Below are 23,712 nucleotides of genomic sequence, written 5' to 3'. Positions count from 1 at the left end.
GTCTCCTAATCTCCCCTTCAAAAGCCAACCCGGAGATTCAGATGTGGATCAAGGCCATCACAGCCCTGAACTGCCTTCCAACCATTGTGGACTCTGCCAAATCCCTGGGCATAATCCTTAACTGTAACCGGAACATGCGAGATCACATTAACTCGATGTCTAAAGCAACGGGATTCCCCCTGAGCTACGTTTGGAAGCTGAAAACTTTCATCAATGCTCCTGACTTAAAAATGTCAGTTCAAGCACTAGTCATCTCTAGACTGGAATATGGCTGTTCCACCCTTACAGGATTACCCAAGATCTCCTTAGCACCTCTAAAAGCCTGCCTCAATGCGGCCGCCAGACTACTCACAGGTACCAGGAAATTCGACCACATCCCGCCACACATGAAAGCGCTGAACTGGCTCCCTCTAGAGGCCAGAATTCAGCTGAAACTGGCATGCATTATACACAAGGTTCTGTACACAAACTCCCCTGCTTATCTGGCACAGAAACTAGTGGTATCCGGAGGAAGCAGGAACTCCCGGTCCACTAGAAACCTCTTACTCCAACCTTCCTTCTTTCAGGAAAATGAACCTACAATAGGGCGTTCACCGGAGCAGGAACAAGAATTTGGAACTCTCTCCCGCCTGCCATCAGAAGAATCCCTTCTCTAGCACATTTCAAAAAGGAGGCCAAAACCTTCCACATAGGTAAATTCCTTGTCTAAGACCTACCCTCAACCACCACACTGTGCCTGACGAATCTAAGACTATTGCTTTCTCCCAGATCACCAACTCTCCACGCCGAGATTATATGGAACTGTTGTTGTTACTGAATCTTACGGTGATTGTAACCATACACCTGTATCCCCTTCTTCCCTATTTTCTCAGCACCCCGGCCCCTCACCATCCTTTTTGTTGATTTTGTATATTTCTGTACTTTAAACCTTTTGTTTGTTCAACACTGTATACCGTGTAAAGTGCTCGGATACCTTCACAGGTCAAGTTTGTGCTCTATAAAACACAAAAATAAAATAAATAAAATAGTGACCGGGCTTGGAGGTGTGTGTGGCTCCAGGAGGGGCAGGGTAAGTCAGCGCTAGGCTGTACGGGATATATACATTTTGAGTAGTGTGAGGAGAAGTCCCTGGTCCCTGAATAGGTCAGTGCCTGGCCTGTACAATGCAGGCTCCGCCCCACTGTGATGTGTCTGATGGAAGAGCCCCATCTTTGAAAGAAGGGTTGTGAGCACTGTAAACAGAGTGCTCCAGAACCAGTTCTAACTGTTTCCCCCAAGCCCTGTGCTTGCAGACAAAGGAGAAATGAAATATGAATATAGGGGCTGTTACCCCATGAAGGTGTGCTGTTCTGTGCTTACTTGGGCTGAGGAGAGACACTCTGCCAGGAGGAACCACTGTGGGACCCAGCTGCAGCCTCTTGGGGTCCCTGCGTGCTGGCCTGCCTGGCTGCACTCTGCTTGGGTCTCCCCAGCCCCAAGGACTTGTTATTCCTGCCTGCCTGCGCACCTCTGGAAAGGAAGGGCTGCCTGCTCCCCGTTTACGTCAGGTGGGAGACAGGCTGAGCGCTGTATTTTATTTACCTGAGGAGGGGAGCGGAGCATGTGTGCTCTGCACCACTGGGCTGCCAGAGTGTTTCGAGGGAATCCCAGCGAGGGGATTCCCCTGCACAGCATGGGAAGCGGGTGCCCATCCCGCATTCTTGGTGTCCCGTGCGGGTGCCCACCCTGCGTTTATGTCTTTCTTATTCGCGGGTGCCCACCCCACGTTTTATGCATACTTAAAGAGGGGGGCCCACCCCGCATTGCTGTACATCGATTTGGTGCCCACCCCGCGGTTTCACCAGAAAGAGCGGGTACACACTCCACTTTTGTAGTTGTTGAAAACGAGAGCCTACCCTGTAATGCCTCCGCATTGAAGAAATCATCGCCGCGCTGCCTGTGGCGACCCGGAAGTCGTTCAGGACGAGCCTGAAGGTGGGTGGGGCCTCGCGCCCTCAGGAAATGGAAGCGTGGCCTGTGAAAGAGCGGGGCTCTGGTGAGGAGGAGAGAGCGCCACGTGTGGCCAGAGACGTGCAGCTGCTGAGGGGAGAGACCAAGGCGCCTGGCGGGGGCTTGTCCCCGCCGCTTTGAGGGAGATCGGAGCCTTGCAGGCTCCCAGCCAGAACCAGGAGCAAAGAGAAGCCCCCGCAGGAAGACCGGCGCGTGGCGGAGCACAGTCCCTACAAGAAGCTCCGGTGAGTGGGGCTCCATTGTGAACTGGGTGGGGGTAGTGAGTCGGGGCACATTGTCGGTGCTGCCCCCCTGTGGTCACACTTAGGGCACCGTCAGTGCTTGGGCTGTTCTCACAGCTGCCCAGCATTGCAGTGGGCAGCTGCAATGTTGGGGCATTTGTTGCTTAGGAGTCCCAGTGGGGCCCAAGAGACACCGTGAGTGCCTGATCTTATTTGCGCATTTTATTTCCAGCTGCCCTGCAAGAGTGCAGGCAGCTGCAACGTGGGGGCCAGTTCTTTTCAGTAAAGGAGGAGTGAGTACACCCTGTGCTCCAGCGCATGTGCGCACTTTGTAGGTGCCACTGAGGCAGCCTGGGGCCCCCTTGAAAGGTGTCCCCCCCCCCCCGAGAACCCTGACATTTTTGGGACAAGAGGCATTGGAGCCCCGAGTAAGGCCAGTAGGCCTGGGGTCAGGGTTGGACACCTGGTGAGTGTACTGTGGTGCACGCCTGGTTTACGCATAATTGTGTTTTATGCCTGATGCAAATGTCATGTTGTGATGTTGAGGCCCAAGGAGAGCGCGTAAGGTGTTTATGCTGATGAGGTTTGGGCCTAATATATTGTAATTGCATAATGTGTCTATGCTGGTGAGGCCTAGTGCATAATGTGTTTAAAGCTAATGAGGTTTGGGCCTAATGTGATTTATTGCCTAATGTCATGTTATGGTATTTTAGGATTGTGTCTAATGCAAATGTGATAATGCTGAAGTCATTATGGTACCAATAGTTACTGGTTGTGTCTTGCATTTACCCACCTGTTCTGATGGTTCTGATAGTGGGCCGATTGGTCTGGTCCTGCATATAACCCCCTGTGAATATTGCCTAGTGCCAGTTGGCACAGTGTAAATGTGTGATTATGTCTCTAACGTGTTTATGACAATACAAAGGCTATTTTTGATATAACCTTGTGTGGAGTTTCTTTTGTAGTGTGCCTAGTGTGTTGCTGCTGTGTGTGTGTATGTTGCGCAAACGCTTTACAAATTGCCTCTGGGATAAGCCTGACTGCTCGTGCCAAGCAACCAAGGGGTGAGCAGGGGTTATCATCAGTGTATAACTCGCTTGCCCTGACTAGAGTGGTGGTGTCTGCCTGGCTTTGGTGCAAGCCTTACCCAACAAGAAATTCCATTTTTAACAGGTGAGCACAATAATAACACATCCTGCCTATGGACCCCGAATAAAGTAAACATTTGTAATTGCATGAGCCTGAACAATATGAGATTGGGTTAGCAATAGCATGCCTGACATCCACTGCTGTTAACCCCATCAGATGTCTTGGAAGGAGCAGCAGAGGAACTCAAGGCCTGACCTCTACAGCACAACAAGAGCATGACAAGAGACAGACAAAAAACAATGCTAGCTCCTCAGACCCTCCACTTTAATGTCCCCTTAAAGACGGGAGTGTTTTGCTGGGAGAGATCCATTGATGTTTAGGTAACGGAAGCTGGGAGCTGCAGAACGTTGGCAGGAAGCAGAATGCCTCATTCGTGATGGATGGCATGTTAAAGAGATGAAGAAGAGGTAATGAAAACTACTGATCTAATGCTTACTTTAGCCAGAAAGCTCAGGTTGTTAAGCTCTGCCAAGCTCATAGTATGATCCTAGAATTTATGGATAATTTGTTGCAATTAGATTACCCAAAAATAATCTCCAACTGAAAGTCAACAAGAGATATTAACATGATGTTACTAAGAGGAGTTGGATCATCCTATCACCGTCAAGGACTGGACCTTCTGCTGTACGCAAAGCATAACATAACATGTGTATTTGTAAAGCCCACGTACATCGCTGACGGGGTATCTTGGCGCTGAATAACAGATGTTTATTGTTACCCAACTCAATGGTACTAAATTTTCGACCTCAGATGGATGAAAGGCTGAGTGGACCCGCAAGGATTTGAACCTGTGACCATGAGGTAAAACACAGGCCCTTTCAGTGGATGCATTAATCCACTGACCCACCAGACCAGGCCGGCAAAACTGATATCCGTAAATCATCGCCACAAATTGCTACACTTTCGATTTCTGCACAGATCATACATCACCCTTGCAGGTCTGGCAGGATTGACTCCTCTAGGTCATCAAATTGCTCAAAGTGCCGATCCCCGAATGCCAACTTCCCCCACTTACTTGGACCTGCCCAGTTGTTGCTGCGTACTGGAGTTTAACACTTTATCTCAAATGCTTTCATTGATCCTGGTCCCTTCACCTTATCTTGCATTGTTAGGCAACGTCACACCCATTTCTGTAACACACTGCCGTTTTGCCGCCATCCTCTTAGCTAAACATGAAATTGCACTTTACTGGGGCAGTGCAGCGCCCCACAGTCGAGGCCTGGGTTCGTAGCAGGTCCTATTGCAACTTAACTAGAGAGGTTAATGCCTCTTTGCAGTCGCCTGTGGCCCAACCCAGGGACATTGGGCAACCTCTTTGCTCCTACCTCTTCACCTTGGTCCCAGATTCCCCCGGTATCCACTCCAGGGGCATCAGCACCTGTCATATCTACAGGTTATACCACTCAGGATACAGATGGTATGATTTTTGCCCTATTGGTACCATTCTCCTGTTCCTGACACATTCTCACATCCTTCCTTTTTCCTCTCCTACCTTGCCACCATAATCTTTTTCTCTCTGGTCTCCAGTATTATTTAAATTAACTCATGATAGTTGTACTTGTCGCTGGATATCTGTATGTAAATGTTTCAATGTCTCGAATTCCGTCTCCTCCCCTTGTATTTTCATTTTTTGCATTGCAATTTCGAAAAATGGTTAAATAAAAGATGTTTAAAAAAACATTATTACTAATAAATTCTATATTTTTTCAGTGAAATATGAGCTTAAGTATTAAAAAAAGCTAAAGCAGGCACAATGCTGGAAACAACGTTGAATATACTATAAAGGAATGCCCATGATGTAATATCATAAATATGCACACATCGAAGGATTCAAAGAATGACTTTGTGTGATCAGTAGCATTTATGAATTTTTCAACCTCCACAGTAACTAACTATATAGACCTACATTTACTATCATTTTGCATTTGGATGTGTCCCTATGTGGCGCAGCCCAGATGAAAAATCCCTTTTTGGCATTTACTAAGACAAACAAAGCCACTTTCTGTGGCTTTGCGTGGTTTAGTAAATATAAAGTAACGCAATGCAATGCATAGCGCTACCTTTCGTTACTTGGGTAGGAGTTACATGTGTAGAGCCTGGGTGTTGCTATGCATCCACCTATGCATTTTAGACTTGTAAGTCTGGTGCACCTACCCAACAGAAGTGTAATGAGAAGAAATGCCTTTATTTCTCTTCATTATGTCCTCTTTCTCATATGCTGCAGCTCACATAGAAAGAGGAATACACCTCTAAGGATTGTTTTTGAGCAAACCCTCTTTGCACAAAAACAATCCTGCCTGTAGTGCAGACACCTGCGTTGGCTTTAGGCAGCACACAGTGCGCCGGAGCAAGGGGAGAGCAGAAATGATCCATAGCTTTGTAAATATGGAGCATTTCTGCTCTCTCCCTTTCATGCAAAGCGGGCCAGCAAGGGAAATTATAATATGTGACCTTAGCTGGTACAGTTACAGCTTTCATGCCATTAATCTGCCCATGCTTTGCTCATGTTCAATCCATGTCTCTTTCTTTCATTTCAAAGTATTTTATTAGTTTTATACAAATAAATACAATAGCATTCTGTCACAGGGTTAGCCAAAAGTAGTATGTATGCATTGGTTACATGTACTTTACGGTAAGGTATCTGTTTTAGCTAATCTCCCTTACAAAGACTTGCCGGGAAATTTAGGCTAAGGCTGAAAGAAGAGAGAGACAGGAATGAAAGAGGTGAGAGGAAGGTATGAGAGAGGTTCTGTAGCCCTGAGTCTAATAGGGGTTTTAGGAATGTGGCACAGGTGACATCTCACCAGTTAACCTATGGCGGGAGAGGTGGTCAAACAGGACAGCCCCCCGATGTCCCATCGGCCCGTGGTGTTAACCTCAGATTCACTCCGTCCTCCACTTCCACCCCCATAGGGGAGGTGAGGAGGGAGCCAGACTGGCTTCAAGGGGGTTCGTAAGAGTCTAAGTACCCATTGAGTGACTTCCACATCCCCTGGTTGCTGATCTCCAGGGCGAGTTGTGCAACGCAATGTTATCCGCACCTCTGAGGTACATCGCCCAGTTGAGCCAGCCCTTGTAGGAGGTCTTAGCCGTGTCCTTCCAATTGGTGAGGACCATTTCACTGACGCAATGAGAAGCAGGTCGAGTAGGTCTTTTTCATGCTCTGTTCATAGTGCTGTGGTAATGAATGCAGTGGCGAGTGACGAGAATTCACTCGTTAGTGTGCAGTCCAGTACGTTATTTATGAACCCAAAGATGTTCTCCCAGAACTTTTTGAGTGATGGACAGTAATAGATAAGATGTGCTAGGTCCCCCTTTTCCTTGCTACAGTTCCAGCACAGGTAGTCTTCTCTTGTCCTAGTGTGAATAGTCGAGCGGGGGTTCAAAAGACTGTGTGGAGTAGCCAGAATTTAGTTTGTGCTAGTACTGGGGTAATTTTATTATGTGAGGCAGAGGACCACAATGTCGCCTGCTCTTGCTCATTCAGTGGGGTATTGCTTTGTTTTATCCAGTAGTTAGTTGTCTTGTCATTAGTTTTGGAGATGTTTGGGCGTAGTAGTTTGTAGTAATATTCGTTATCACAAAAGCTGAATTCTTAAAATTGCTGTGGTGAAATAAATAATTTCATTTAAACTCCTGGTTATTTCTGATCAACCTATCCTACAACTCATGGGATAGAAGAAAACCCACCATTCAAACATACATGGTAATATCAAACAAGTATTGGCAAAGCCTATCAGCCTTTTCAATGGTTTTTAGCAATGCTGTACAGAATCTCTGAAGCTTTGCAGCTTGGCTTTTTTTTAAGCCTTTCATGTCACTTCCTAGACGTCCGCACCATGCATGCTTGCATCTACACAATGATACAGCTGCAGTTTTCCTTTTTATTTGCCACTCCAACTTGGATCAGAAAATAACAGGAAAAAAGTGTGAAAGTGTTTTTTTGGAAGGCTGGTAGGGAAAAGCAACACCAAAGCAATAAGGGCAAATCGGGTGGGTAAACAATACAGGTGGGGGAACAACATGGGAAGGGGCAAAAATAACAAAAGGGTGATGGGGATGAAGTGACACGGCCACGGAAGCAACATAGGGCGCATGTGGGGGGAAGCAGCATGAAGGGCATAGATAAACAAAGGTTAAGGTGATGTCAGAGTTAGGTGTGGTAATAGGATTTTAACATATATTTAAAAGAAAATCAGTGAAAAAGCATAATAAGAGTTAAAGTGATGTTACAGTTTGCTAGAGTTATGATTGGTAATTTTATTTTAGGATAGTACAAGAAACGTCAGAAATACACCAAAACAGTTAAAGTTTATTTATGGTTACATAAGAAAAAACATAAAAAAAGACTAACATTTAATTGTTATAGTTCAATGAAGTAACTTTTACTTGCACCATCCATCATGCACTTCTTATGACATCACATGTTACATCACTTGACATGTTAAATGCTGAGTCATTGATGGTGGCTCTTCACCCCAGCTCTTTCTAAGGCAGTGAGAAGAAGAAATTATAACCATCCCCAACAGGACCAGAAGACAAGAATGAAGGTCTTGAGGTCAGAGAAATCCAAGATAAGAGACATGAGGGTTGCAATGGAAGTGCACGCGGTTTCTAAAGAAATAGTTGACTTGGCAGAGAATCATCATGTGAAGGCTGACCATTGTAATTTGTTACACAAATTTACATTGATTCACATTCCAATGCTGCAATAGGAGAGAACAACTCTCTAATCCTACTCCTTTCATGTAGTGAGATTGGACTACAACAATCATAATGCACTGTAAGCTTGATGATGAAGGGTTGAATTGTCTGCTACTCACCAAGCAACCAGGTACTTTGAGAGTGATATGTCACCATAGTAAGAGTGGAGTGGCTAAAATAGTATTAGGATGATACATTTAATACTAGGCCAACCCATTAGGACCCAGCCATCGGGTTCATAGCACCAACCTCTTACTATACTTGTGTTGCTATAGAAGACAAACATCAGTATTCACTTTTAAGATCTGTGATTTTTTTCATATGTGATCCACAAGATAAACAGTGGTCTCATACACTGGAATTAATATTCCTTCAGAGAGAAATTGATAGTGTCATAAGGTAGCTATATATAGGACTTCCAGATTGTGTGTGTTAACTTCCAGTGATCCTCAGAGAGGGTTTGTTAGTGTGTTAATTTCCCTCTCACAGGACATAAAAACAACATCAAATAGTTATTCTATTGGATACAGTTTTTTCACTTAATATGGGTGGATTATATAGTGGGTTGTACACATCTGCAGATGTCATTGTTGTATCGTACCTATGTCGAACATTTGTATCCCACATATGGTGTTCTCCCGTCCCTTTTATGACCCCTTTCGATGTGAGTACATTTCACATTGTGTTATAAATGTGTTACATGTTGTTATAACTTGTCTAAATAAAGAATTCCTTTTCCCAAAATGGACTCAATAGAGGTGCAGAGCGTATGGAGTACTCCTGCCTGAGTTCCGATTGCACAGTCTAAAATTATTATATTGGTCTAGTGCACTGAGTGTGCCCAGGGCATGTAAATCCAAATGCTGCTGGTGGGCTTGCAGCACTGGTTGTGCCACCCACAGATGCAGCCTTGTAAAATGTGTCTAATGTCTGCCATTGCAGAGCCTGCGTGCAGTCTGGTACTGTCATGCTGACTGGGCAAGTGCACCCACTTGCCGGTCCCTAAAGCTTCCCTTTTCTTCATATCAGTCACCCCTATGGTAGGCCCAAGGGCTGGGTGCATTGTAAGTATAAGGTAGGACAAGCCCTGATGTGTGTGGCATGTCCTAATAGTGAATTACAGCCATTTTCGTTTTTCACTATTGCAAGGCTAGCTGTTCTCTATAGGCCAGAATGGGCTGTTAGAGTTATTACATTTTATAGTCCTAACTGTCTCAGAGAACATGGTAGAAATTCGAGTTTAGTATGCCTGAATTCAGAATAATAAAATACATCTTTCAGTAGAGTTTGTTTTAATATTTTGTGTTTGCAAATACCACTTTTCGAAAGTAGGTATTTTCTTGTCTAACCATTCAAACCTGCCTGTGCTAGGTTGCATATTCCTATGTCTGGGTTTGTGAGTGACAGGGCTGGGGAATTCCAGGAGACAGGATGAGTCACCCAGTGGTTAATAGAGAGATCTGCACCTAGATGGGAGGGAGGAGTTGCACCTGAACCTTAAATAGGGCTGTGCCTGCCTTCCACAATGCTGGCTCCACCCCCTGGGGAGCGGCTGATGCTCTGCCCTGCACACTGAAAGAAGAGAAGGAGTCCTGTAAAAAAAGTGCTCCAGGACTGTACTTGCCTTCCACAATGCTGGCCCCACCTCCTGTGGGAGTCTGATGTGCATGCCCTGCACTGTGAAAGGAAAGGAGAAGTCTGGTAAACAGAGTGCTTCAGAACTGGTTTGGACTGGGCAAAAGCCCCTCTCCCCTCAGAAAACAAAGGATTTTGAGGTATAAATATTGGGACCCTGATACCATGACATTAGATCACTTTGGACCACAAGAAGAAACCTTTACTGAGGAGAGGAACCTGAAGAAACTAAGGAGAGACTATTTCCAAGCTGAAGTGCTGCTTGGGGGATTGGCCTGCAGTGATTGCCTTACTGCCAAAGGAAGGAGAAAGAAACATTGTGTACTTTGCTTTCAACTTGTGAAGGATCTCCAAGGGCTTGGAAAAGAGCTTGCCTCCTGCTGAAGTCTCAGGGACAACAGACTTCACCCCCCAGCTCCCCAGAGTTCTTTTGAAGTGCCTGCTGCTGTTTTGGGCCTTCTGAGGGACTGCGTGTCGCAAGGAGCTGGAAGCACAATTCAATGAGAAGAAGCGTGTCGCCATCGCTGTGCCTGCCGTCGCAACTCCGAAGGAGGGTGTCGCCGCTTTAACTGTCGTACTGCACCGCATCGGAGAGAAGCATGCCGCAACAAAGAGGAAGCGTGTTGCCATTGCTGTTGCTGCCGTCGCAACTGTGAAGGAGGGTGTCGCTGCTGTAGTTGTCGCACTGCACCGCTTCAGGAGAAGAAGGTCGAAGCGTGTCGCCGTGCCTGCCGTCGCAACTCCGAGGGAGGGTGTCGCCGCTGGAACTGTCGCATTGCACCACATCAACCAAGAGCACCTCGCATCCCCGAGAAGTGCGCCGCCATCGGAGCTGCTGCCGTCGCATCTTGGATGTTGCCGCTGTAGTTGCCGCATCGAGTGGAAGGTTCGCGCATTATGGGAAAAGAGCGTCGCCGCTGGAGCTATTGTCGTCGGATCGTAAGGGTGCAGTCCATGCATCGAACCGAGAACTTCTCGCATCCCCGAGAAGCGTGCCGCATCTGGAAGATCTTCACGTTTTTATTTCTTTGTATCTGAACTTTGCCGCATTTCCCATTGCTGCAACATTGCTTGTCGTGGAAGCGCAACGCAACATAAGGTACATTGACGCAGAGTGTCGCATCTCAGAACTGAACTGAACTAAGCTTAAATCTACCATCTTAAAGTAATCATAGTGTGTATTTTTGTCGCTTATGGTCTTGTGGTAACTGTATATAAAGTCTACTTATTTTTTATATAAAACTGTGTGGTGTCCGTTTGTAGTGTTGTCACTGGGTTACTGTATGTCGTCACAACTGCTTAACTTACAACGCCTCTGAAGTAAAGCCCTTCTGCTGGTGCCAAGCTACCAAGAAGGTGAACACTACTTAGTGAGTGCAGACCATAACGATACCACATACTTTTTGGTAGATTCCTTTTTGGATTTTTGTTTCCATTTTTGAAAGATGCTTGATTCAGTTGAAGTAGAGAGAGCAGAATCTCTAGCCTCTAATAATTGCGAATGGGAAGAAGAGAGGCTGGAATGCTACACAGTAAAGCAGCTGAAGTAATTAAAGGTTTCCACTGTGGGGTGCACCAAAAAAGAAGAATTCTGCAAGGCGTTGAGGGCCTGGGTAGAGGCAAGGAAAACTCCCGAGATTGAGGAGGATGATAATGCAGAAGTACAACAGGAAGGGCCATTGGGCTTAGGAGGAGGGAGACCACCTTCCCCTGCAGGTAGCAATGCTTCTAACAAAAGTCTGTCTCCAGAGGAGTTGGAGGACAGAGAGAGAAATAGGAGGCATGAGATGGAGCTGATAAAACTGAAGTTAAGAGGGCAGTTAGCATTTGAATTACAAACCAGGAGGTTAGCCCTGGAAGAGACGAAAATGTATTTAGACCATGAGAAGGTTTTGAGGGAGTTGGAGTTAAAAGCTAAAAGTTTGGAAAGTACTCTCTCTGGTGGCAGCGTACCGTCAGTACATTTGAAAGTAGAGTGTATATTCCCAAGGATGTGGTGAAAGAGTTTTACAAAAATGATGATATTGTTCAGTGGTTCGGAGCCTACGAGGTAGCCATGTCTTCTCACCGGGTCCCTGAGAGAGATTGGGGAGCGGGGTTGTGGGGAAGGTTCCTTAGTGAGGGGCTGGATACATGTTAGATTTGCCATCTGCTGTCTACAATTCATACAGCCACATGAAAGATGCATTGATGTCTAGATATGGTTTGACACCTGAGCTCTATAGTCAGAGGTTCAGGAAATGCAAAAAGTTAGAAAACAGTACTTGGGTTGAATATGTCACGTTCTTTTGTAGAGCATTGGATGGTTAGGTAAAGGGCATCAAGGTTAATGATTTTCAAGGTCTCTTGGATTTGATTGCATGGGAGCACTTGTCTGATAATTCTATTCCAGAGCTGCGCCAGCATCTGCTAGATAGCAAGCTGACTAACCCTAGGAAGCTTGCTAAGGAGGCGGACTGCTGGGTGAGCACCTGGGCCCACAAGGGTCACGTGGGAGACTCAGCCAAAGGTGGGCAGGGTCCCCAGCAGGAGAGTGGGACGGACAAGGGTAAACGGAAGAAGTTCCGCAAAGGGCCCCAAAGTAGTCCCCAAGGAAACCCAGTGAAAGCTTCCCAGCCTTCACCTGAGAGAAAGCAAGGGGCCCGACAGGTAGTCCTGTTCCCCAGGGGCCCCTGAAGTGTTACAAGTTTGCCGACCTGGGTCATAAGGCGAATGATACCTGGTGCCGCCTGTTTGGTAAACGAGCACCCACTGGTGCTCCGCCCCGGCAGATGGCTAGTGTAGCCTTGGGGGAGGAGATTGATGTCCAAGGTGATTGGGGTCCCGCACAGATGACCTTAGTCTCTTTAGGAGATAGTGAGATGGTCTCAGAGGCTCAGCTGCCCAGCAACACCAAGAACATGGGCAGCGAGTGACCGTCAATGGCCAAAAGGTGGAGGCTCTTAGAGATACTGGTGCCAGTGTGACAGCTGTCAGGTGTCACCTGGTGTCTCAAGAGCAGATTGTACCTCATACATTTTGCTGAGTTGTTAATGCCGACAACACAGAGAGTCATTGTCCAATGGCTCAGGGTCCCTTTGAGTGGGGGGTTCTCTGGTACTCTTCAGGTAGCTGTGAGGCCCGCTATGCCTGTGGACTGTTTGTTGGGAAATGATTTGGAGAGCTCCCCTTGGGAAAAGGTGGAGAAAACAACTCACTTGAAGATGGTTGGACTGCCTGACTGGGTGTGCATGACCACCCGGTCAATGTCAGCCAGTAGGGGTTCTCAAGAGGACCTGGAGCCTGAGAGGGAGGTCCAGGAACCTGCCAAAGAGAAAAGTAGCGAGGGGCGTGGGAAACCGGCCCCCGAAGTTCCCACGGCCCAGGAACAGGTAGACACTGAGGGGGATGCCCTGGAGTCTACTGGGGAGCAAGTAGCTAAACTGGGGGACTTGCCTGAGCTGACCCATCGGCAGCAGGAAGGAGGCCCCTCCAGGGAGGAATTTTGCAAGGAACAGAGAGAGCGCCCTTCTCTTGTGGGCTTGCGGCAACAGGATGTAAGCCAGGCAGCAGGTGATCAGTCAGGGTCACACTTGATTCACTGGGAGAATGGTCTCCTGTATAGTGAGCCTAAGGTTGCTGAACCTGGGTCAGCCTGTGTGCTGGTGGTACCCCAGAAGTTCAGAGCCTTCCTACTGGGACTGGCTCATGATGTGCCTTTATCAGGACATTTGGTGCAGGACAAGACCTTTGAAAGGCCTGTCACCCACTTTCCTTGGCCTCAAATGCACAAGAGTTATGAAACTCATTGCAGGACTTTTCAGACTTGCCAGGCAAGTGGAAAGAGTGGGAGGAAGCACAAGGCTCCTCTCCAGCCATTCCCTGTGGTCAGTACCCCCTTTGAGCGGGTGGAGATTGACATTGTGGGGCCACTGGACCCCAAGACAGCCATGGGCAACAGGTTCATCCTGGTCTTGGTGGACCATGCTGCCCGGTACCGGGAATCCATACCTCTAAGGACGGTGACGGCCCCCATGGTGGGACGAGCACTGATGGGAATTTTCTCCCGAGTGGGATTTCCTCGCGAGGTAGTGTCTGACCAGGGAACCAAATTCATTTCCAAGTATATGAAGTCCCTGTGGCAGGAGTGTGGTGTAACCTACAAGTTCACCTCTCCTTACCACCCTCAAGGAAATGGGCTGGTTGAAAGGTTCAACCGGACCCTGAAGGGCATGATAATGGGTCTTGAGGAACCCATGAGGCATAAGTGGGATGTCCTCTTACCGTGCCTACTGTTTGCATATCGTGAGGTGCCACAGAAATCGCTAGGGTTCAGTCCCTTTGAGCTTCTCTATGGACACCTTGTCAGAGGACCTCTGAGTTTGGTTAAAGAAGGCTGGAAGCAATCTCCCAGGAAACCTCCCCAGGATGTATATAGCTACATGCTGGCTTTCAGAAACCAGACTAGGCGTTTCAGGCAACTCGCTGAGGCAAATCCGGGAGCCAGCCAGGAGGAGATGAAGCGCTGTTATGACCAGAATGCCACTCTGATAGAGCTTCAACCTGGCTGGAAAGTGTGGGTCATGGCCCCAGTGGAGCCCTGCGCGCTCCAAGATAAGTGGACCGGACCATTTGAGGTTGTGGAGCGCAAGAGTCCAGTTACCTACTTGGTGGACTTGCGGTCTCCTAGGAACCCCTTGAAGGTCCTACATGTCAACCGCCTTAAGCCCCACTTGGAGAGGTCTGAAGTGGGCATGCTCTTGGCAACAGATGCTGAGAAGGAGGAGGAGACTGAGCCTCTTCCTGACCTCCGGTCAGCCTCAGAGAAAGATGGGTCAGTGGATGGTGTTAACCTCTGTTCCACCCTGACTCATGAGCAACAGAATGACTGCCGCCAGTTGCTGGGACAGTTTTTTGATCTGTTCTCCCTGGTTCCCGGTGTCACAGATTGGTGCGTCCATGATGTGGACACAGAAGACAGCTTACCTGTGAAGCACACGTTTTACAGGGTAACTGACAGAGTAAGAGCTTGCATTAAAGAGGAGGTCTCAAAGATGCTTGCACTTGGGGTGATTGAGTCATCTGGCAGTCCTTGGGCCAGCCCAGTGGTCTTGGTCCCGAAGGCTGCAGCGCCGGGTGCCACACCCGAACTCCGGTTCTGTGTGGACTACAGTGGGCTAAATTCAGTCACGAAGACTGACGTGCACCCCATCCCCAGAGCTGATAGATCGGTTAGGGGCTGCACGGTACCTCAGCACGTTTGACTTAATGTCTGGATACTGGCAGATCACCGTGACTGATGGGGAAAAGGAGAGGTCAGAATTCCCCACACCAGATGGGCATTTCTAGTTCCGTGTTATGCCCTTTGGGATGAAGAATGCCCCTGCCACCTTTCAGAGGTTGGTCAACCAGGTGTTGATTGGACTGGAGGAATTCAGTGCCGCCTACCTGGATGACGAATATGCCGAAAATAAGAATAAAACTGATCTTCAGAGTCGCGGAAACAATAGATAGAAATTTTACTCAGTCAATCGTGCATGCTTCGTTTCATCAGAGGTGCAGAGAAATAGAGAGACGGGCGTTTTCAATGAAAGGTTTATTGAACAGTCTTCTTTCTCAGACATGTAAAATGAACTGCTACAATCGTAATACTGGTTGCAAAGTATAATGCGTACAGTAAGAAGAGTATTATAAAATAATACTGTAAAAGCATTATATGGTTTCTAGACCATAGATAAATACATACATGAATAACCAAGGCTAAAAAGTACTCAACTGGTGCTTCTAAAATAGGCCTACCCCAATGTACCTAACCTAAGTCTAGTACGTGGGAAGAAGTAAGTGTGGTGTAGCATAGGTTTAGTTTTTCTTTGCCAAGAATCTAACCAAGATTTCTCTTAGGGTCTAATCAGCTCCGTACCTTGGTTTTAGAATGAAGGAGGTCTGGTATCTCTGTCTCGGGACTCAATTTCCCAACACTCCGCGAGGGGAGCTTGGAAACACTGGAGCTGGATTCTCAGCGAGAGAAAGGCAGCCTCTCTGTCAGTGCGTCAGCTGGAGGGTAGGCTTCCTTCGGTGCTTGCTGTAGCGAGCTGTGTCGGGCAAGTAGATTGTCGAGCTGCTCCGAATCACCGTGTGTTTGCTAGGGCAAGTGTAGGCATATTTATACCTTGAAGGTGCCTAGTTTGACGTAAAGTCGGACATAATAACGTCACCAAAGAACCCCAAGGGAATGGTAGTTCTTTGAAAACGCCATGATTTCTAGGACAAATCAATATTCAAGTAAGGGGACCATACCTGTTTGGGACTCACTTCCGGGTTCAGACAAACCACAGGCCCCTCAGATGGTTGATGCAGATGAGGGGTGAGAATCCAAAGCTGTTGAGGTGGTCTATTTCCCTACAGGGTATGGACTTTACGGTGGAACACCGCCCTCGTACAGAACACGCCAACGCTGATGGTCTGCCCAGATTTTTCCGCCTTAGTGAAGAGAACTTCCAGGAGTTAGGGTAGTTCTTCCCCACTTTTCAGCTGGAGGGGACAGGTAATGGACCTGGCACCATTGATGTGGGTCTCCCTTCCGTTTTTTCTGTTGCCTCATGTATTTTTGCTGGGATGAGATGCTTTGGGCACTGTGCCACTCTGTTCAGTGCCACAGTGCAAATGCTCCCTATTGTAAATTGATATATTATTCAGTGGTTCCATGCTTGGCTATTTGGTTTACTTGTCAGACCCTAGTCTCGTGCACTGAGTGTGCCCAGGGCGTGTAAATCCAAATGTTGCTGGTGGGCTTGCAGCACTGGTTGTGCCACCCACAGAAGCAGCCTGGTAAAATGTGTCTAAGGTCTGCCATTGCAGAGCCTGCGTGCAGTCTGGTACCGCCATGCTGATTGGGCAAGTGCACCCACTTGTCAGTACCTAAACCTTCCCTTTTCTTCATATCAGTCACCCCTATGGTAGGCCCAAGGGCTGGGTGCATTGTAAGTATAAGGTAGGACAACCCCTGATGTGTGTGGCATGTCCTAATAGTGAATTACAGCCATTTTCGTTTTTCACTATTGCAAGGCTAGCTGTTTTCCATAGGCCAGAATGGGCTGTTATAGTTATTACATTTTATAATTCTAACTGTCTCAGAGAACATGGTAGAAATTCGAGTTTAGTATGCCTGAACTCAGAATAATAAAATACATCTTTCAGTAAAGTTTACTTTAATATTCTGTGTTTGGAAATAACACTTTTAGAAAGTAGGTATTTGCTTGTCTATCCATTCAAACCTGCCTCTGCTAGGTTGTGTATTCCTATGTCTGGGTTTGTGAGTGACAGGGCTGGGAAATTCCAGGAGACAGGCTGAATCACCCAGTAGTGAATAGAGAGATCTGCATCTAGATGGGAGGGAGGAGTTGCACCTGAACCTTGAATAGCGCTGTGCCTGCCTTCCACAATGCTAGCTCCACCCCCTGGGGAGCGGCTGAGGTCTCTGCCCTGCACACTGAAAGAAGAGAAGGAGTCCTGTAAACAAAGTGCTCCAGGACTGTACTTGCCTTCCACAATGCTGGCTCCACCTCCTGTGGGGCGTCTGATTTTTCTGCCCTGCACTGTGAAAGGAAAGGAGAAGTCTGGTAAACAGAGTGCTTCAGAACTGGTTTGGACTGGTCAAAAGCCCCTCTCCCCTCAGAGAACAAAGGATTTTGGGGTATAAATATTTGGACCCTTATTCCATGAAATTAGATCACTTTGGACCACAAGAAGAAAGCTTTACTGAGGAGAGGAACCTGAAGAAACTGAGGAGAGACTATTCCCAAGCTGAAATGCGGCTTGGGGGATCGGCCTGCAGTGGTTGCCTTACTGCCAAACGAAGGAGAAAGGAACTTTGTGTACTTTGCTTTCAACTTGTGAAGGATCTCCAAGGGCTTGGAAAAGAGCTTGCCTCCTGCTGAAGTCTCGGGGACAACAGACTTCACACCCCAGCTCCCCAGAGTTCTTTGGAAGTGCCTGCTGCTGTTTTGGGCCTTCTGAGGGACTGTGTGTCGCAAGGAGCTGGAAGCGCGACTCAACGAGAAGAAGCGTGTCGCTGTACCTGCCGACGCAACTCCGAAGGAGGCTGTCGCCGCTGGAACTGTCGCATTGCACCGCATCGGAGAGAAGCACGGCGCAACGAAGAGGAAGAATGTCGCCGTCGCTGCTGCTGCCGCCGCAACTCCGAAGGAGGGTGTCACCACTGTAGTTGTCGGACTGCATCGCATCAGGAGAAGAATCTTGCAACGAGGTCGGAATGGGTCGCCATCGCTGTGCCTGCTGTCGCAACTCCGAAGGAGGGTGTCGCCGCTGGAACTGTCGCATTGCACCGCATCGACCAAGAGCACCTCGCATCCCCGAGAAGTGCGCCTCCGTCAGAACTGCTGCCATCGCATCTTGGATATCACCGCTGTAGTTGTCGTATCGAGCGGAAGCTTCACGCATCGTGGGGGAAGAGCTTCACCGCTGGAGCTGTTGTCGTCGCATCGTAAGGGTGTCGCCGCTGCAATCCACGCATTGAACTGAGAACTTCTCGCATCCCCGAGAAGCGTGACGCATCTGGAAGATCTTCACGTCTTTATTTCTTTGTATCTGAACTTTGCCGCATTTCCCATTGCTGCAACATTGCTTGTCGTGGAAGCGCAACGCAACTTGAGGTACATTGATGCAGAGTGTAGCATCTAAGAACTCAACTGAACTAAGCTTAAATCTACCATCTTAAAGTAATCATAGTGTGTATTTTTGTCGTTTATGATCTTGTGGTAGCTCTACATAAACTCTACTTATTTTTTATATAAAACCTGTGTGGTGTCCATTTGTAGTGTTGTCACTGGGTTACTGTATGTGGTCACAACTGCTTAACTTACAACGCCTCTGAAGTAAAGCCCTTCTGCTCGTGCCAAGCTACCAAGGGGGTGAGCAGGGGTTATTTTATGAGTGTAATCGCCTTATCCTGACTAGAGGAGAGGGTCCCTATTTGTCACAAGGACCTACCTGTGCCAACTAGAGACCCCCAAATCTAACCACCTGGATACCTCAAAGTGTCTTCTTTCTGATAAAAGCATTTGTAAGCAGGTGGCTGGATTTTACTGGCACTTTTAGGGCTTAAACCCATAATATAGAGGGGTTACTATGTCTGAACCTGCTTTACCACCTGTAAACACTAAAAGAGCATAGCTTTATTGTATGTAGGGCTGCAGGTGTGATATCTTGTTATCCTTGGATTGTTGACCAAGCAGTGGCAATTGTTTTACTTCAATTAAAAAAAAAGGGGGTACGTGTAACCCGATGGCTAGAAGAATATATAAAAGAAAGTTTGATATCCGTTTTCTTCAGTTTTGTTGAGAATTTGGGATTCTATACTTTTAATAAGTTAGTCTCTTTCAGGGAGAGTCATATACATAGGCTACTTTATTTCTCTCCAAGATGGTTATAAATCTCTGTATAAAAATGTAATTTTAAAACCCACTATTTTTTATATTTGGCAGCAGGACTTGCTCATAATGATGAATACTCTTATAATGTATCCCTCACTCTTGTTTATAGCCACAGGAAAGATATCTAAAGATAATGATGTGTCCACACATCCTTTTTGTCACTGTTTTTATATGTTTTCACAAAACTGGTTATTATAATGGTCCAGATGAATGCGTTAGACATTTCGTGCTTTAATAAGTGAAGAACTTAGTCGACTATTGTAGGGACCTCCCCAACCCTGGTACTCGCCAATGACTATGCCACACATGGAGCTTGGTAGAACACTTCTTTATTCTTCCAAGCGTAACTGCAAACTTGACATTCTGAACCTGCATTCACGTCACAATGCTCTAACTCTTACGTCCCAGTTCTACGGATTCCAAGAGGAGCCACAAGGGTTACATCATTGCAAACTCACATGACACTACATCGCCACCTCTGTTAAATAAAAAATAAAAAAACTAATAAATATATACACCCAGTCATAGCTCTTCAATGAGTCTTCATGGCACTTTTATCACACATACCGACTGAATCTTCAAGAAACTGGGTACAGGCAGTAAAAGTGTCCATGACCTGTGTTAGTGATGTAGGAACCACAGCAGTGAGGGGGTCTTCACTTGTCCTTTTAGGCCCAGCCTCTACATTGACATTAATGCCTGATGAGCTGAAATTAAAGAAATCTCGCATATTAGACTTCCCAGGACATGGGTCCTTTGCTGGGTATACCATGAAATGGTTCAGCATCGAAAGGAGCATCAGACTTTCGTTTTCTATGCTGACGAATAAGCATTCAATCTCCTCTAGTGAATTTAGCATCTTTTGCATGTCAACGCTTGTCTGCATAGGCCTTCATTGTCCTTTTATGATACAAGTCTTGCATGTGGGTTTCTACCTCAGTATTTGATCTTCTGTTGGTCAATTGAGGTGACTTGGTCATCATGGCTCTCTCGAACATTAACTTTGTAGGGCTTTCACCTATGGTTGAATGAGGGGTTGAACAGTAAGCTCAAAGAGTCAAATTTAAGACATTTTAAGGTCGAGCTTTTCTATTACAGCACGCTGGACAGCTTTCTTAATAGTACTCATGAAACGTTCGACAATTATATTGGCCTGTGGCCAAAGAGGTGTGCTCTTCTGATGCTTCACATTAAGATGACTGAGAAAGTCTCTGAGTTCTCGACTGAAAGGTTGGCCATTGTCAGACTTTAAGATCGCAGGAACAGCCCATGTTGCAAAGATGCCATCTAATCTTTGATGACTCTTTCTTGAGTGACAGATGAGAGATCTTGTATCAATAGAAAACAGGAGCATTCACCAACAATCACCATCGAATGATGTCCTTTGCCCAGAGTTCCAAAGAAATCAACAGCAATTCTTTCTCATGCATGCGTTGGCAACACTGACATGTTTATGGTGTGTTGAGTAGTTTTCAATGACAGTCAATTGCAACTCTCTCATCGAGATGTAAGTAAGTAAGTAAAATATGTCTAAAGCGCATGATATTCCAAGGCGTCTTGGCTCTTAAAAAAAAAAAGACGATGCTTCAACTAGCCTGGAAGAAGGGATTACATAGACTTAGAGGAAAGGAGCCATGTTTTGAGCAACTTCCTAAAAGAAAGCCTATTAGGTTGAGGTCTGAGGGAGGGAGGCAAGGTATTCAAAGGTTTGCCTGCCAGGTGGGAGAGATTTCTGCCACCCCACTTGGACCCTGGGAATGATGACCAGACGAATGTTAGCAGACCTCAAGTCGCGTCAAGGGACATACCAGACAAAGAGTTTCTGGAGGCCGCGTGGCCCGAATCCGTGCAATGCCTCAGTTCCTTCACGCTGTTAGATATGGAGCTGAATTTAGGGATCAAACGTGCTGCGGCATTCTGCAGAGACTGAAGTTTTGATTGCAGTCATTTGTCTATTTCTAAATAGAGAGCATTATAATAATCTATCTTGGACAGAATCAAGGCAACTATTACCGTTTTTTGCAATTCTAGGGGGATAAAAGGGAAAATCCCTTGTGGGATCTTTTAGAGATAAAAAACACAAGGATTTGATGTGATTGCTGTGGTCTGAAAAGCAGAGAGGATTATCCAACAGAACACCAAGATCTTTTACTTTATTGACTGGGGATGAACATGGACTGGAGTTGACTGGCCACCAGGAGTCATTCCAGAAAGTGGGATCGTGCCCAAACAATATCACCTCTATGTTATGTGTTTAGCTTTAAGTGTTTCTCATGCATCCAGCTCGTGAAATGTGGTAGACAATTGTGAAACTGTCTGACCACAGAGTTTACGTCAGATGTAATGGAAATAACTATCTGTGTATTGTCCGTGTAGGATATAGCAGAGAAACCTTAAGCTCGGATAAGTCTCGCCAAGGGGGTGACATAGATGTTAAATAAAGTAGGGGATAGTGATATTGCTTGAAGTACCCTTAATCGGAGGGGGAAAGGATCTGAGGTGTACCCTCCTAAGGTCACCTTTTGTTCCCTATGTGAAAGAAAAGAGGGGGTAGAGTAAAGTTAGTGCAGCACCTTTTATTCCTACTGTCACTAGCCTCTTGACTTACACTTGATGGTTGACCATGTCAAATGCGGCTGAGAGATCAAGCAGGATGAGAGCATCTCTCTTTCATTTGTCAACCTGCATGTAAATCTCATCAGCAGCCATAACTGAAGACGATTCTGTAGAATGATTGGATCGGAAACCATGTTGGATGAAACAAAAAGATCATTGGACTCCAAATAAGCAATCAGATCTTCGTTCATGGCCCATTCCAGAAATTTGGTGGAGAGTGGCAGACAAGATATAGGCCAATAGTTCTTAACCTCGGTAGGATCCAGGGAAGTTTTTTTTCTCCAAATGAGACGTATGCATGCTTTTTTCCATGCTGTTGGGGAGTTCCCTTGTCGTGTAGTTCCTAGGAGTCCCCCAGGACCTTTGCATTTTGGTTGACCTAATCTGAGGGCTTGGTGTCCCAACCACTTCTGGACACCCCCACAGGATATGTCAGCCATTAGATAAGCTAGCTCTACAGTGCCACTACCACCCCGTGTATTCTACAGTGGTGTAGGTAGTTTCTGGCAACCACTGAACATGACAACCTTGATTCCTCAGGGATCGTAAAAAACAATACAGTATGTTTCGCTCAGACACTCGTGCTTACTTTCTCTCAGAAAATACACAGGATGGCGATTAGGACGTTTTAATAAGAATTTATTGGTCCAGCGACAGCCTCATGTAAAACATATGTACTGCGACAATCAGGAGACAGAAGCATACAAAAGAAATTGCTAGTACCAATATAGTAAATAGTAGATACATTTCTACCATAGTGCTAATAAGATGAACATAAGCAGTTCAGATAAAAACATTAGCATTTGCATATTCCTAAAATACGCACCCTGAGTAACTTGCCTAAAATGTACCTAGCCTAACCTGGATGTGTAGGTGTATGTGTGTATAGCTTTATGTACCTTTAGCCAAGAAACCCCTAGGGATGAACCAGCCCCCTTGCCTGATGGTTTGGAATGAAGGACCCCATCTCTGCTTCGAGGATGACAGTCCACAAGAGAAGTCAGACTACTGCTTGTCGAAGATTCAGCATGCAGGACCCCCTTCTCACATCTTGGAAGGAATTTCCTATAATTTGTTGGGGGGAGTGGGAGTCATTTATAATAAAGTGGTCACTCCAGGGTCTTTTCTAGAATCAATGTTTTTAAAACAACCATGGATGTTTTGAAAACAATCATAAATGTTTTGAAAACAATCACTGATGCTTTTCCAAACAAGTGTGATCATGCAGAGCTGGCTGTTGGCTAAGGATGAAAAAAAGTGGTGACACTTATATAGAAAAATTCTGCCGTGCCTGGGGACATGTATATGTACGTCAAGTACAGGGATTATGATAGAATAATTAGAGCCTGGTGTCGAAGAGACAGGAGCAAGCTTCTACGTAAAAGGTCACGTGTTTAGAAACGTTATTGCCGTGTCGATGGGATAATGTACATAAAACTGGGGTATACATGACACCCTGGCATAAGCATCTTGTTTAGAAGTGGGACCAGACTGGCAGCAATGGTGTCTGAAACCATGTGTAATACAAAAGGAGTACAAGCCTACATGGGTCGGACAAGCCAGTCCCTTGGATGTGTGCACCTTTTCTTGAAACAAAACATTTCTTAACTTAATTTCATATGTTTCAAAAACAACACTCCAAAACTTGATTGATGAATTATTGTTCCATGAATTTTATTCATTCATTTTTTTTCATTAAGATTTTCATTAATTCGTTCATGAATAAATCTTGATTTCATCAAAACGCAATGCTTTTTACCAAACCCAAAGCATTTCTGGTCACCTATCTGCCCTTCTTCTGGGGTCTAGAGGATAATTACAAGAAAAAACTAAATGAGAATAATACTACAAAGTCAGCAAGGACATTTCATGTTCATAATGCAAAATCATGATACGAGCAGAAACTCATTGAGCAAGTGTGCAAAATCGAGACACATACACTCTTC

This window comes from Lissotriton helveticus, chromosome 2_2, assembly GCF_964261635.1.
Source record: "Lissotriton helveticus chromosome 2_2, aLisHel1.1, whole genome shotgun sequence".
Taxonomy (NCBI): domain Eukaryota; kingdom Metazoa; phylum Chordata; class Amphibia; order Caudata; family Salamandridae; genus Lissotriton; species Lissotriton helveticus.
Note: the sequence above shows the minus strand (reverse complement) of the source record.